Source organism: Phalacrocorax carbo, unplaced genomic scaffold (genome assembly GCF_963921805.1).
Source record: "Phalacrocorax carbo unplaced genomic scaffold, bPhaCar2.1 SCAFFOLD_69, whole genome shotgun sequence".
In the NCBI taxonomy this organism is placed as follows: Eukaryota; Metazoa; Chordata; class Aves; order Suliformes; family Phalacrocoracidae; genus Phalacrocorax; species Phalacrocorax carbo.
Window position 1 is genome coordinate 325,769 of NW_026990521.1, and position 14,796 is coordinate 340,564.

Below are 14,796 nucleotides of genomic sequence, written 5' to 3' on the forward strand. Positions count from 1 at the left end.
AGCCTTTATGGAAAGGCTGAAGGTGACCACCAGAAAATATACTCATTTGAACCCAGAAAAACACAGAAAAAGCAATTCAGTTGGTCTCTATATTCATAAGACAATCAGCCCCAGATTGGGGGGGGTGGGGGGGGGGAGTAAAAAAACCTTCAGAAACTAGAAGAACCTGAATCCAGAGATCTGGGTAAAATGCTTGAAGTAGCTTGGCATGAAGGAGACCAGAGGAATCAACCCTAGCTGAACACCTGGTTACACTGAAGCTAGGGAATGAAGAAATAGAATTTTTGGTAGATACGGGAGCCACTTCTTTGGTATTGAATACACGTAAAGAGAAAGTTGATCATAAACCAGTAGGTGTTGTTAGTGCGACAGGGCAAAGAAAAATTAGCCTTTCTTAGAGCCATTAAAGTTTAAATTGGAGAAGCAATGGGCAACTCACCAGTTTCTGTATATGCCTGAATGTCCACTGCCTCTGTTATGATGAGATCTATTAAGTAAATTAGATGCTCAAGTAACTTTTAAAGATGGAGAGATTAAATTACTAATACCAGAACAGAATCAAAAGCCACAGAGGCGAGAGCGTTTATGTTACAGGATTCCTCCAGGGAGGAACAGGTTCCCGAAGAAGTGGAAAACGTAGTAATTCCTTTGGTTTGAGCGAGCGGAGCTCCGGAGCGACCTAAGCGGGCAGAGCCGGTAAAAGTAACCTTAAAGCCTGGAGCCAAGCCGGTAAGGCAAAAACAATACCGTATTAAGCGAGAGGCTCGAAAAGGATTAGAGAAGTTAATTATAAATTTTTTTCAGAATATGAGCTCTTAATAGAATGTGAATCAGAATATAGTACTCCTGTGCCGCCAGTAAAGAAATCTAGAGGCAAAGAGTATTAGCTGGTTCACGATTTAAGGGCTATATCTCAGGTGGTCCAAGATCTACATCCGGTAGTAGCTAATCCATACACTTTACTGACCTCTTTTAAAGGAGGAGCATAAATGGTTTACTGTACTAGATTTGAAGGATGCCTTCTTTTGCATACCTCCAGGCATAAAAAGTCAAAGCCTATTTGCTTTGGAATGGGAAAGCCCCACCACAGAATGAAAGACACAGCTAACATGGACCGTACTTCCACAAGGATTTAAAATTAGTCCTACGATATTTGGGACTCAGCTGGCAAGAAAAAAAATTAGAAATATAGAAATGTCTAGAAAAAACAGAACCCAGGGAGAGGCATATTGTTACAGAATGCAGACGACATTCTGATAGTGGCAGAAAGTAAAGAATAATGTTTTGAAATTTTTAAATTTTCTGGGCCAAGGAAGATGCGGAGTTTCCAGAAACAAAACCCAAATAGGAGAAGCAACAGCCATTTATTTAGGATTCGAAATATCTCAAAGACAAAGACAATTAGAAAGTGAAAAGAAAGAAACTATTTGTCAAATTCCCGAACCTTGCGGCCCGAAGGAACTGAGAGCTTTTCTGAAAATAGTGAAATAGCGTCAGCTCTGGATTCTGAACTACAGACTGTATGTAAAACCATTATACGAGGCACTGAAAGAATCAAAGGATAAATATTTAACCTGGACGCCCGGATGCCAAACGGCATTCAAAGAACTGAAAAGAGCCTCAGTGATGGCCCCTGCATTAGGCCTACCCGATTTCGCTAAACCTTTTGAGTTGTTTGTCCACGAAAGACAACATTTAGCCCTTGGAGTGCTGACACAGCGACTGGGAACCTGGAAGAGACCCGTGGGCTACTTCTCCAAACAACTCGACCACGTGAGTAAAAGATGGCCTGGATGTTTACGGGCAGTGGCAACAGCAGCGCTGCCGATCCAGGAAGCCCCAAAGTTAACAATGGGACAAAAGATGACAGTATGTGTCCCGCACATAGCGGTGACTGTTTTAGAACAAAAGGGGGGTCGTTGGCTATCCCTTAGCAGAATGTTGAAATATCAAGTTGTTCTGTTAGAACAAGACCATGTGGAATCGAAGACTACTGCTATACTGAATCCTGCTATGTTTTTAACAACAGAAAACCTTACGGACAATTTCGAACACAATCGCTTGCTAACTATTGAACAAGTCTATTCCAGCAGACCAGGCCTGAGACACAAACCTCTGGGAAAATCCTGATCTGGAGTTGTTTACAGATGGAAGCAGCTCTGGGCGAGAAGAGAATGGCCGGATATGCTGTCGTTATCACCGCCGAGGGAATGGAGTCAGGGGCGCTGCCTGCGAACACCTCAGCACAGAAAGCAGTATTGGTAGCGTTGAAGCGAGCTCTGCGAATGGCAGAAGGACGAAGGATAAATATCTAGACTGATTCCAAACATGCATTTGGTGTGATCCACGATCATGGAGCTACTGGGAAGGAAAAAGGACTGCCATCAGCCCAAGAATCATTGATACAGCATAAAGAAGACATTCTCCAACTTCCGGAAGACGTGCAGAAACCAAAAGAAGTGGCGGTAAAGCGTTGCAAAGCTCATCGATTCGGCCAGACGGCTGTAAACATAAGCAAACGATTGACAGATAAAGCTGCAAAGAGGACTGCAGAGCAAGGTATCCTTGCACTAGTACCAGTAAAACAGATCGGAATTCCAAAGTTGAAACCGAGATTATTATAATAAATTGGATGAGCAATTAGCAGAACAATTGGAAGCATCACAAAACACAGAGATGGTAGGTAACACCAGAAAAACAAGTAATAATAATAACAACCCCACAAGTTATGACAGAACTTGCAAAAGAAAAGCATGAGCAAACACATTAGGGTGTAGATGCTACGGTTTTGAGTTTAAAAGCATCTGTAGCGTGTGTAGGCATGACAAGAACAGTTAAACCCATGGTAGCTAAGTGTCCAATCTGTCCTAGAAATAATCCCCTGAACCAAAGGAAACCACCTTTAGGAGTAACAAAACAAAAAATTCTCCCGGAAATTATTAGCAAATTAAGTTTTCTGAGTTACCCAGACAAAATAGATATAGCAGTATTTGTTAGTGCTGATGGACAAGTTTTCTAGTTGGCCAGAAGCTTTCTCGTGCTGCACCAACAAAGCTAGAGTAGTAGTTAAGATGTTGCTGAAAGAAATAATACCAAGATTTAGAGTGCCAACAGGAATGTCCTCTGAGAGAGGACCACATTTTTTTGCAGAGGTAGTTCAACAAATTAATAAAATTTTGGGTATAAAATGGAACCTGCATATGCCCTAGAGACCACAATCAAGTGAAAATTTTGAGAAGATGAACCAAACACTGAACTGACATAGTGAAATATTATTGATCTAAGATGGAAGTATTGAGAAAATGATTATTTCAAAACTTCCAAAGGGGGGAAATGTAACCAAAGCGATGAAATCAACCAACCAGAGACGGTGTTCCATTACGGGAACACGGAGCGTACGAATCAGCGCATCTGTCGATCTGCATTTTAGTCCCTAGGCGATCGTTAATGTCAGCAGAACAACAGACAACGTGCTTCTGTCAGAAACGGATGACAAAACGCGGTTTCGTGTAGCGCACTGAGAAAACTAGCCAAGACTGCCAAGATTAAGAGCCAAGAAGGTAAAAGGCAATTCTGGCAGGGGGAGATTGCGACCACCGACTCACGGACCACCACCGAGCCTGCGCAGTGATTTACATACGGAACGAGCAAGTTTGTACCGATCAGTAGACAGGACGATAATGAATATGTATGAATACGTAAAATTTTGATCTACAAATTCTACGGGAAAGGTGTGTGAGGTACGCACGCCAGGAGGAGCGATCCCCCGTGCATCTGGCGCCGTGAATAAAGAACGCCTGCTCTTTAATACTAGATTGGTGTTGAATAGATATTTCCGATTTTACCGTGTTTTTTGGTAACAGTTTTGGCACCCCAGATGGGAACCTGCTTTTGAATCTCGACGGATCCGCAGGACCGTGGGACCTGTGGTCAGCCCCAAGGAATTCTTGGGGAGAGCTTCCGATCCCCAGGCCAGAGAATTCTGAGAAAGATCCCCTGGACTGAAGTAAACAAGGCATTCGTTTACGAAGAAACTTAGGTAGAATAATATGTGGCGTTAGCTTCCCACATAGGACAGGATAGTGGGTTTGAGTCCCACAGGCCTGCCCGTAAGGCGCGGCAAAAGCCACGCAGGGTTGGGGCCAAGAGGTACCTCGGTTGGTAAGTCTCTGCTAGGCGAAAGCCTGTGGAGCGGGACCCGAGGGTAGGGGGGTCTTCAACAGGGGGTTGAAGTCTCCAGGGATATCTAGCAGGGGGCTACAGATCCCAGTGAGACCTCTAACGGGGGTTGGAGTCCCTCTGACTACTATTTGTGATAGTGCACTATCACAACTGCTAGTCGACTGGGAGATGGGAGCATTTCTGAGTAAGAAACCTATCCCACAGAGAACACCTTTGGGATGTACTTTGAAGCACTGGAAAGACATCGGGGGTGATGACCCACTAACTCGGAAACCATTAATTGAATATTGCAATCATTGGTGCCCAACGTATCAATTGGAAGGTGGGCACGAATGGCCAGAACAGGAGACATTGCAATATCATACCATCTTGCAATTAATGTTGTTTTGTAAAAAGGGAAGGCAAATGGGAAGAAGTGGCATATGTTGATTTGTTCTTTACACTGTGGAATCATCCAGAGTGGCAGAAACAGCGTGAGATATGTCCACAGGATTCTACGGCAATGTTTCTGAAAAGAGGAAAATGTGGTGAGAACTTGAAGTGTTGCTCTACTTGTGATACTGGATACTTCACTTGATGGAACTGACAAGAAAATAGTATTGAATACAGCCAGAAGGCAGGTGCAGGGAGCACATGCTAACAGGAATTTACAGAGAACAACGAATAAGAATTTTCCATCTACAAATCCCGAGTGGGACCCTAATCAGCCAGGACCCAGGGGAATGTTGACTAGATGTCAGAGACAGATGTTATTTGGAGTAAGACATGCAATGCCAAAAGCCATAAATTTTGACCCATTTATTAAGTGAGACAAGAATTAAAGGAGTCCCCCCCTTCAGCCTTTATGGAAAGGCTGAAGGTGACCACCAGAAAATATACTCATTTGAACCCAGAAAAAAACAGAAAAAGCAATTCAGTTGGTCTCTATATTCATAAGACAATCAGCCCCAGATTGGGGGGGGTGGGGGGGGGGAGTAAAAAAACCTTCAGAAACTAGAAGAACCTGAATCCAGAGATCTGGGTAAAATGCTTGAAGTAGCTTGGCATGAAGGAGACCAGAGGAATCAACCCTAGCTGAACACCTGGTTACACTGAAGCTAGGGAATGAAGAAATAGAATTTTTGGTAGATACGGGAGCCACTTCTTTGGTATTGAATACACGTAAAGAGAAAGTTGATCATAAACCAGTAGGTGTTGTTAGTGCGACAGGGCAAAGAAAAATTAGCCTTTCTTAGAGCCATTAAAGTTTAAATTGGAGAAGCAATGGGCAACTCACCAGTTTCTGTATATGCCTGAATGTCCACTGCCTCTGTTATGATGAGATCTATTAAGTAAATTAGATGCTCAAGTAACTTTTAAAGATGGAGAGATTAAATTACTAATACCAGAACAGAATCAAAAGCCACAGAGGCGAGAGCGTTTATGTTACAGGATTCCTCCAGGGAGGAACAGGTTCCCGAAGAAGTGGAAAACGTAGTAATTCCTTTGGTTTGAGCGAGCGGAGCTCCGGAGCGACCTAAGCGGGCAGAGCCGGTAAAAGTAACCTTAAAGCCTGGAGCCAAGCCGGTAAGGCAAAAACAATACCGTATTAAGCGAGAGGCTCGAAAAGGATTAGAGAAGTTAATTATAAATTTTTTTCAGAATATGAGCTCTTAATAGAATGTGAATCAGAATATAGTACTCCTGTGCCGCCAGTAAAGAAATCTAGAGGCAAAGAGTATTAGCTGGTTCACGATTTAAGGGCTATATCTCAGGTGGTCCAAGATCTACATCCGGTAGTAGCTAATCCATACACTTTACTGACCTCTTTTAAAGGAGGAGCATAAATGGTTTACTGTACTAGATTTGAAGGATGCCTTCTTTTGCATACCTCCAGGCATAAAAAGTCAAAGCCTATTTGCTTTGGAATGGGAAAGCCCCACCACAGAATGAAAGACACAGCTAACATGGACCGTACTTCCACAAGGATTTAAAATTAGTCCTACGATATTTGGGACTCAGCTGGCAAGAAAAAAAATTAGAAATATAGAAATGTCTAGAAAAAACAGAACCCAGGGAGAGGCATATTGTTACAGAATGCAGACGACATTCTGATAGTGGCAGAAAGTAAAGAATAATGTTTTGAAATTTTTAAATTTTCTGGGCCAAGGAAGATGCGGAGTTTCCAGAAACAAAACCCAAATAGGAGAAGCAACAGCCATTTATTTAGGATTCGAAATATCTCAAAGACAAAGACAATTAGAAAGTGAAAAGAAAGAAACTATTTGTCAAATTCCCGAACCTTGCGGCCCGAAGGAACTGAGAGCTTTTCTGAAAATAGTGAAATAGCGTCAGCTCTGGATTCTGAACTACAGACTGTATGTAAAACCATTATACGAGGCACTGAAAGAATCAAAGGATAAATATTTAACCTGGACGCCCGGATGCCAAACGGCATTCAAAGAACTGAAAAGAGCCTCAGTGATGGCCCCTGCATTAGGCCTACCCGATTTCGCTAAACCTTTTGAGCTGTTTGTCCACGAAAGACAACATTTAGCCCTTGGAGTGCTGACACAGCGACTGGGAACCTGGAAGAGACCCGTGGGCTACTTCTCCAAACAACTCGACCACGTGAGTAAAAGATGGCCTGGATGTTTACGGGCAGTGGCAACAGCAGCGCTGCCGATCCAGGAAGCCCCAAAGTTAACAATGGGACAAAAGATGACAGTATGTGTCCCGCACATAGCGGTGACTGTTTTAGAACAAAAGGGGGGTCGTTGGCTATCCCTTAGCAGAATGTTGAAATATCAAGTTGTTCTGTTAGAACAAGACCATGTGGAATCGAAGACTACTGCTATACTGAATCCTGCTATGTTTTTAACAACAGAAAACCTTACGGACAATTTCGAACACAATCGCTTGCTAACTATTGAACAAGTCTATTCCAGCAGACCAGGCCTGAGACACAAACCTCTGGGAAAATCCTGATCTGGAGTTGTTTACAGATGGAAGCAGCTCTGGGCGAGAAGAGAATGGCCGGATATGCTGTCGTTATCACCGCCGAGGGAATGGAGTCAGGGGCGCTGCCTGCGAACACCTCAGCACAGAAAGCAGTATTGGTAGCGTTGAAGCGAGCTCTGCGAATGGCAGAAGGACGAAGGATAAATATCTAGACTGATTCCAAACATGCATTTGGTGTGATCCACGATCATGGAGCTACTGGGAAGGAAAAAGGACTGCCATCAGCCCAAGAATCATTGATACAGCATAAAGAAGACATTCTCCAACTTCCGGAAGACGTGCAGAAACCAAAAGAAGTGGCGGTAAAGCGTTGCAAAGCTCATCGATTCGGCCAGACGGCTGTAAACATAAGCAAACGATTGACAGATAAAGCTGCAAAGAGGACTGCAGAGCAAGGTATCCTTGCACTAGTACCAGTAAAACAGATCGGAATTCCAAAGTTGAAACCGAGATTATTATAATAAATTGGATGAGCAATTAGCAGAACAATTGGAAGCATCACAAAACACAGAGATGGTAGGTAACACCAGAAAAACAAGTAATAATAATAACAACCCCACAAGTTATGACAGAACTTGCAAAAGAAAAGCATGAGCAAACACATTAGGGTGTAGATGCTACGGTTTTGAGTTTAAAAGCATCTGTAGCGTGTGTAGGCATGACAAGAACAGTTAAACCCATGGTAGCTAAGTGTCCAATCTGTCCTAGAAATAATCCCCTGAACCAAAGGAAACCACCTTTAGGAGTAACAAAACAAAAAATTCTCCCGGAAATTATTAGCAAATTAAGTTTTCTGAGTTACCCAGACAAAATAGATATAGCAGTATTTGTTAGTGCTGATGGACAAGTTTTCTAGTTGGCCAGAAGCTTTCTCGTGCTGCACCAACAAAGCTAGAGTAGTAGTTAAGATGTTGCTGAAAGAAATAATACCAAGATTTAGAGTGCCAACAGGAATGTCCTCTGAGAGAGGACCACATTTTTTTGCAGAGGTAGTTCAACAAATTAATAAAATTTTGGGTATAAAATGGAACCTGCATATGCCCTAGAGACCACAATCAAGTGAAAATTTTGAGAAGATGAACCAAACACTGAACTGACATAGTGGAATATTATTGATCTAAGATGGAAGTATTGAGAAAATGATTATTTCAAAACTTCCAAAGGGGGGAAATGTAACCAAAGCGATGAAATCAACCAACCAGAGACGGTGTTCCATTACGGGAACACGGAGCGTACGAATCAGCGCATCTGTCGATCTGCATTTTAGTCCCTAGGCGATCGTTAATGTCAGCAGAACAACAGACAACGTGCTTCTGTCAGAAACGGATGACAAAACGCGGTTTCGTGTAGCGCACTGAGAAAACTAGCCAAGACTGCCAAGATTAAGAGCCAAGAAGGTAAAAGGCAATTCTGGCAGGGGGAGATTGCGACCACCGACTCACGGACCACCACCGAGCCTGCGCAGCGATTTACATACGGAACGAGCAAGTTTGTACCGATCAGTAGACAGGACGATAATGAATATGTATGAATACGTAAAATTTTGATCTACAAATTCTACGGGAAAGGTGTGTGAGGTACGCACGCCAGGAGGAGCGATCCCCCGTGCATCTGGCGCCGTGAATAAAGAACGCCTGCTCTTTAATACTAGATTGGTGTTGAATAGATATTTCCGATTTTACCGCGTTTTTCGGTAACACAGGGAGTCAGACCAAGAGAGCCAGAGAAAGACACAATACCGACAGGCTACAGGACAGAGCAGGAGGAATGAAAAAATAAAAACGGAGCCAGAGCCAGGCAGAGAGAGGCGGAGAAAGAACAAGTAGCCACAGGCTACAGGACAGAGAGAGGGAGGCCTGAAAAGACGGGGAGGCAGGGAGCCACTCAGAGCGAGATGGAGAAAGAAGGGGCGGGGGGGGGTGCAAAAAAAAAAAACTAAAAAAAATTTTGCAGCAGGTAAGGAAAGAGAGGGGGCCAGGGGAGAGACAGGGAGGGCCCAGGATGCACAAGAGAGGCAACGGGGCCCCAGTGGCCCAGGACTCACCGCGACTCTCGCTCTCAGCGCTGCTGGCACAATTTAGCCGTTCAGATGCTTCTTTCCCCTCCTCTCCGCCCTGCCTCTTCTGCAGCTCCAGACTCTAGGCCATCCTCCACCTGAAGAGAATACAAGGGTGTCTCACAGCTCTTACGAGATGAGGCTTCCTAGGCACGTAGCCTAGCTCGCTCGTGCCGGAGCTGGGGGCAGGAGCACGGGGCAAGTGGGGCCAGGGGAGGCTGAGGGGGAGCTCTGGTGAGCTGGGGAGTCGGCTATCTTCTGCACCCTGGGCAGGGGGAAAATGTCATCATCCTCCTCCTCCTTTCCCTCTTCCCTTCTATCAGCTCCCGGGTAACTCCTGGGGCTGCCCTCACCCGCTCGCCTTTAGCATACCAGAAGCCTGCCTCGGCAGGTCGTTTGAAGCTTCCCATCCCACCAGCCCCAGTAGTGCAGGCACACAAGGAGACACCCCGGCACCCACCAAAGGGGCTCGCTCACCTCGCCGGCAGCCCTAGGCCTCACCCGACACAGGGAATCGTGTCCGACACACCACCACGCTGCAGCAGGAGCGGAGGAGGCCTTTCCTTACCAGGAAGCAGCAACGAGCACGGCGGCATCACCTCGCAGGCACCGCAGCATCGCAGGGCTGTCACCTGCGGAGAGAGCAATGCGGATCACAGGGACGCCACCGCGCGTGCGCGGCTCCCGGGCTCAGTACCCAACTCTGGTCGCTGGGCAGCAGCATTATCTGAATTACTCTTCTCGATTAATACCATCCAGAAACCGTAACTTGGCTGCATCCACAGAGCTTCTATTCCTCTGCACCTTTCCCCCTCGCAGCCCCGGCAGCACCGTTCATTGCCTCTGCACCAAACAGCAAAGCGTCTCGAGCATTTCAGTCCTTTCCTCTCGACTGCTTAAAAAAATCTGGTGCTTGCTACTGTCCATGCCACTGCCCGCCCCCCCCATGCCCGAGGGAGGAGAAGCAGCACAGCAAACCTGGGGAACAAGGTTGGGTCCCCCACCCCCGCAGAATAAGCCCCAGGAACTGCTTGTAGGCATGTGGCATCAGGGTTGTGATAGGGTTTTGTTTTGGTTTTCTTTTTTTTCCCCTGCCTTCTTTACATAATGTAATAATTGGGGTTGCTTTTCCAAACTACTGAGTTCTGTGGGGACTTTTTGTGCTTTTACCCTACAAAAAATGGTCATTTTCACTTTCGGTTTTGTGCATGAGAATGGTTGGTGGGTGCTTTTAGGTGGTTGTTCCTTCCCCACCACCACCCTTTTTTTCCCTTTCCAGCTGCACAAATCCAGCTGAGTTGGCTTTCCCAGAAGCCCCAAGTTGTTTTCTTTCCACCAGAATTCTTCCTGTATTTTCACCCCCCATTGCAGACCCAGAGTCAGGGGGTTTGAGGTATTTTTGTGCCCAGGCAGCAGCTCCCAGGCTGCATAAGCAGCCCCACAGGGGGAAGTCCCCGTTTGAGGGAATCGGCCCCAAATTGGGATGGGAAAGTGAAGACAAGGGAAAAAAAAATCCTGAATAACCTGAAAAAGAACACCTACTCCAGCCCACCAAGCACCCGTCACCTTGCCTGACTCACCTCCAGGGCCCAGATCACGCTCGGCTCATCGCTTAGTGCCCTCAGATCACAAAAAAAAAAAAAAAGAGTAAAACCCATAATGGAGCCCTATAGCCATCAGTCACATCTTCCCTCCAGTACTACACACAGACTCACCTTCTTACAGCGCTCCCCTGGGCTCTCCTCCGTTGCCCTGCACGACTCATCCATCTGCACCTGGAAAAACAGTGTTACTGAACAAGTCACCTGGAGGCACAGCAACAGCTTAACCATTCCACAGCTCTTGCGCCCCCGTAGGAATACCATCTAGAGCCCAACTACAGCCTGCCGTTAAAGGAAATGCGTTAAATCAAACGTTAAGCCCTCGCACGTACAAGCCGGAACAGCAAACCCACGGCACGCTCGCGCACCCAGGGCGCAGCCCGACGGAGGTCCACGGGCACCTCGCCGGTCTGATGCGGAGCCGCCCAGCATCCCTGCGAGCACAGCTGCAGGCGCAACAGCAGTTTCACCTACACCCATCTCAGCGCGCAGCGCTTCTGAAGCTTTAAGCTGAAAGCCCTACCTTGACCCTTGGCCACACTAGAAGCGAGCCGTGGCTAGGACTCCACAGAAACACAGCAACACAAATTGCACACCCACAGCGGCGACAGCCTTGCAGCTATTTAGACCAGGAACAACAGAGAAAAGTAAAACAGCTTCATCACCCGCACAGGAAAAGCAGCAGACGGAGACAAAGGGTCAGCATTCACAGCCCTTACAGAACACAGGCGTTCTCTCTCCTTCCACTCCTAAACCCATCCCCACTTAGGTCTAAATATCGCAGCCCTGCTGGGGCAATATCGAGAGCGGGGAACAAGAGCCCTGCCGCCGGCCGTTTGTGCGGCAGGACACAAAAACAGAGGGACATGTTTTGCCACACACAACCCTGAATCTCCTGAAAATTTATGTTTACCAAAAATAGCCATTTGGAACATATTCCCAAAAACATTCGGCAATGAAACGCTTACGTGCTTGACACCCGCACATTTTTGGGGAACTTGCTATTTGCTTCCTGGTTTTGCTGGTCTTCCCTCAGAAGTTCTACCTGCAGCCAAGTTATTCCCACCCGCCCGACCGGTTCAAGCGTTCACCTTCCTGGTATTACCAGCACATTGACACAGGCGAGGAACTTAACTGCTCTTCTAAAACTATCCAAATGACAATCACAGCCCTGAAAGAGGAGTGGAAGAGAAGAAAAGGAGAGATCAGGCAGCAAAGATGCCCTGCAGGCTGCTGCCAGCCAACACTGCACTCTTTTGTTAAAGCCACCCCACCCCCCCAAACGCAAAAATAAACCCCATGACTTTGTGGAGTGCGGTTTTTTCTTCTTTTCAGCAGTCCTTCTGGAGCTCATCCCTGTCTCAGCATCTTGTCTTGTCAGAGCATGAAGATGCAGATGATCTGTATCCCGATGACATCTGCATGGGATGAATACATTTTCAGAAAACGCCCGACTGAGCCATTTGCCACAGTCACGAGACTCACGACATGACACACGAGGTGGGCCCAGAGTTTTAAGGCAAAAATACCTCCCCCGCCCCCCACCCGAGATCTTTCAGGCTCCAGACCTGCCATCTCCCCGCACCAAACCTCCCCGGCCAAAGGGTTTCAGGTGGCCCAAAACACAGTACACAGAAAATAAACGGGGAAAGCCCTACATTGTGCAAAAGCGAACGATGCCCGACCAGGGCTTCTCTGCGGGGCCCGGGCTGGGCACGGAGCCCCCCCCCGGCACGAGCACGGGCCCGGGGCCGGCACGGAGGAGCCAGCCCCCCCCCGGCACGAGCACGGGCCCGGCACGGAGGAGCCAGCCCCCCCCTCCCCCGCCCGGCCCCGGGCCCGGCACGGAGGAGCCAGCCCCCCCCTCCCCCGCCCGGCCCCGGGCCCGGCACGGAGGAGCCAGCCCCCCCCTCCCCCGCCCGGCCCCGGGCCCGGCACGGAGGAGCCAGCCCCCCCCTCCCCCGCCCGGCCCCGGGCCCGGCACGGAGGAGCCAGCCCCCCCCTCCCCCGCCCGGCCCCGGGCCCGGCACGGAGGAGCCAGCCCCCCCCTCCCCCGCCCGGCCCCGGGCCCGGCACGGAGGAGCCAGCCCCCCCCTCCCCCGCCCGGCCCCGGGCCCGGCACGGAGGAGCCAGCCCCCCCCTCCCCCGCCCGGCCCCGGGCCCGGCACGGAGGAGCCAGCCCCCCCCTCCCCCGCCCGGCCCCGGGCCCGGCACGGAGGAGCCAGCCCCCCCCTCCCCCGCCCGGCCCCGGGCCCGGCACGGAGGAGCCAGCCCCCCCCTCCCCCGCCCGGCCCCGGGCCCGGCACGGAGGAGCCAGCCCCCCCCTCCCCCGCCCGGCCCCGGGCCCGGCGCGGAGGAGCCAGCCCCCCCCTCACCCGCCCGGCCCCGGGCCCGGCGCGGAGGAGCCAGCCCCCCCCTCACCCGCCCGGCCCCGGGCCCGGCGCGGAGGAGCCAGCCCCCCCCTCCCCCGCCCGGCCCCGGGGCCGGCACGGAGGAGCCAGCCCCCCCCTCCCCCGCCCGGCCCCGGGCCCGGCACGGAGGAGCCAGCCCCCCCCTCCCCCGCCCGGCCCCGGGCCCGGCACGGAGGAGCCAGCCCCCCCCTCCCCCGCCCGGCCCCGGGCCCGGCACGGAGGAGCCAGCCCCCCCCTCCCCCGCCCGGCCCCGGGCCCGGCACGGAGGAGCCAGCCCCCCCCTCACCCGCCCGGCCCCGGGCCCGGCACGGAGGAGCCAGCCCCCGCCTCCCCCGTCCGGCCCCGGGCCCGGCACGGAGGAGCCAGCCCCCCCCTCACCCGCCCGGCCCCGGGCCCGGCACGGAGGAGCCAGCCCCCCCCTCACCCGCCCGGCCCCGGGCCCGGCGCGACGGAGGCGTCCCCCGCCCCGCCCGGCCCCGGGCCCGGCGCGACGGAGCTCCTCCCGCCCGGCACCGAGCCCGGCCCAGGCCCGGCGCGACGGAGCCCCCCCCGCCCGGCCCAGGGTCGGGCCCGCACGGAGCCCCCCCCACCCCCGGCCCACAAGGAGCCCCCACCGCTGCCCGAACTCACCCACCAGCGCTCTCCGGCCCCCGGCTACGGCCGCGCTGCTCTCTCAGGCGGCTGCCGCAGACGAGGATCGGGAGCCGCCAGGCCTCCAGGAGTCCCGAGGGGATGCCGGCCACCGCAGGGGATGGCTGCCTGCGGCCGGACCGCCGCGGCGCTCCCCGCCCAGCTCCGAGCAGGCTCCGCCGGCCACGGGCTTCCCACGCCGGGCCGCAGAGGGGCCCCGGCACCGCAAAGAGACCCCTCGCGACCCGGCCGCCCCACGCACCTCTCCCGCCTCCGCTCCGCCGCGCACGCGCCACCGGAAGCCCGGGCCCCGCGGGGCGGCCCTTAGAGGGCGGCCGGAAGGACCGGCCCCCACCGGCCCCGCCCCCGCGCCGGACCGCCCCCGCGCCCAGCCGGTGAGCGCCAGCGCCCCCTGCTGGCCGGGCCGCGCTCAGCTCGCGAGGGCGCCGAGGGCCGGGCGGGGCGGGACGCGCCGGCTCGGGGCCGGCTCCTTTCGGGGCGAGCGGGCGAGCGAGAGACCCCTGCGGGCCCCGGTCACGGCCGGGCAGAGCCGCGCGCCCTCCGGGAGCGGCTGAACGGGGCTGCCGCTCGTGACACGTACCGAGCCGTCCGCGACGGGAGCGAGCAGAGGAGGAAGGGGCCGGCGGCCGCGGGGCCCTGCCCGCAGGCACGGGGGGGGGGTGCGGGCTGGGGCCCGTGGGGCCGCCCTGCTGGGCCGCTGCCCTGCGCCGCACCGCGCTGGGGCCCGGGGCCCGACCGGCGCCGGGGGACCGGGGGCAGCCACGAGCAGGGGGCCTGAGCTTAGCCACGGCCTGCAAAACACCCCGCAGCGTGAGACGCTGCGAGGCCAAGGTGGTCCTTGGCAATGGGGGCGCCTGGGCTCGGCCTCCGCCGTACCCGTCCTGGGTCTGCGTGG

The 14,796-nt window shown here is 52.3% G+C and overlaps 1 long non-coding RNA gene across 1 annotated transcript; it reads right to left on the minus strand.

Moving 5' to 3' along the window:
- Positions 1-9,633: 9,633 nt before the first annotated feature.
- Positions 9,634-14,141, minus strand: LOC135311405 (uncharacterized). Its single transcript, XR_010371049.1, has 3 exons — positions 13,881-14,141; positions 10,954-11,013; positions 9,634-9,870 (listed from the first exon to the last, which is right to left on the minus strand). It is a non-coding gene; the product is annotated as an uncharacterized LOC135311405 (long non-coding RNA).
- Between the last annotated feature and the right edge of the window lie 655 nt (positions 14,142-14,796).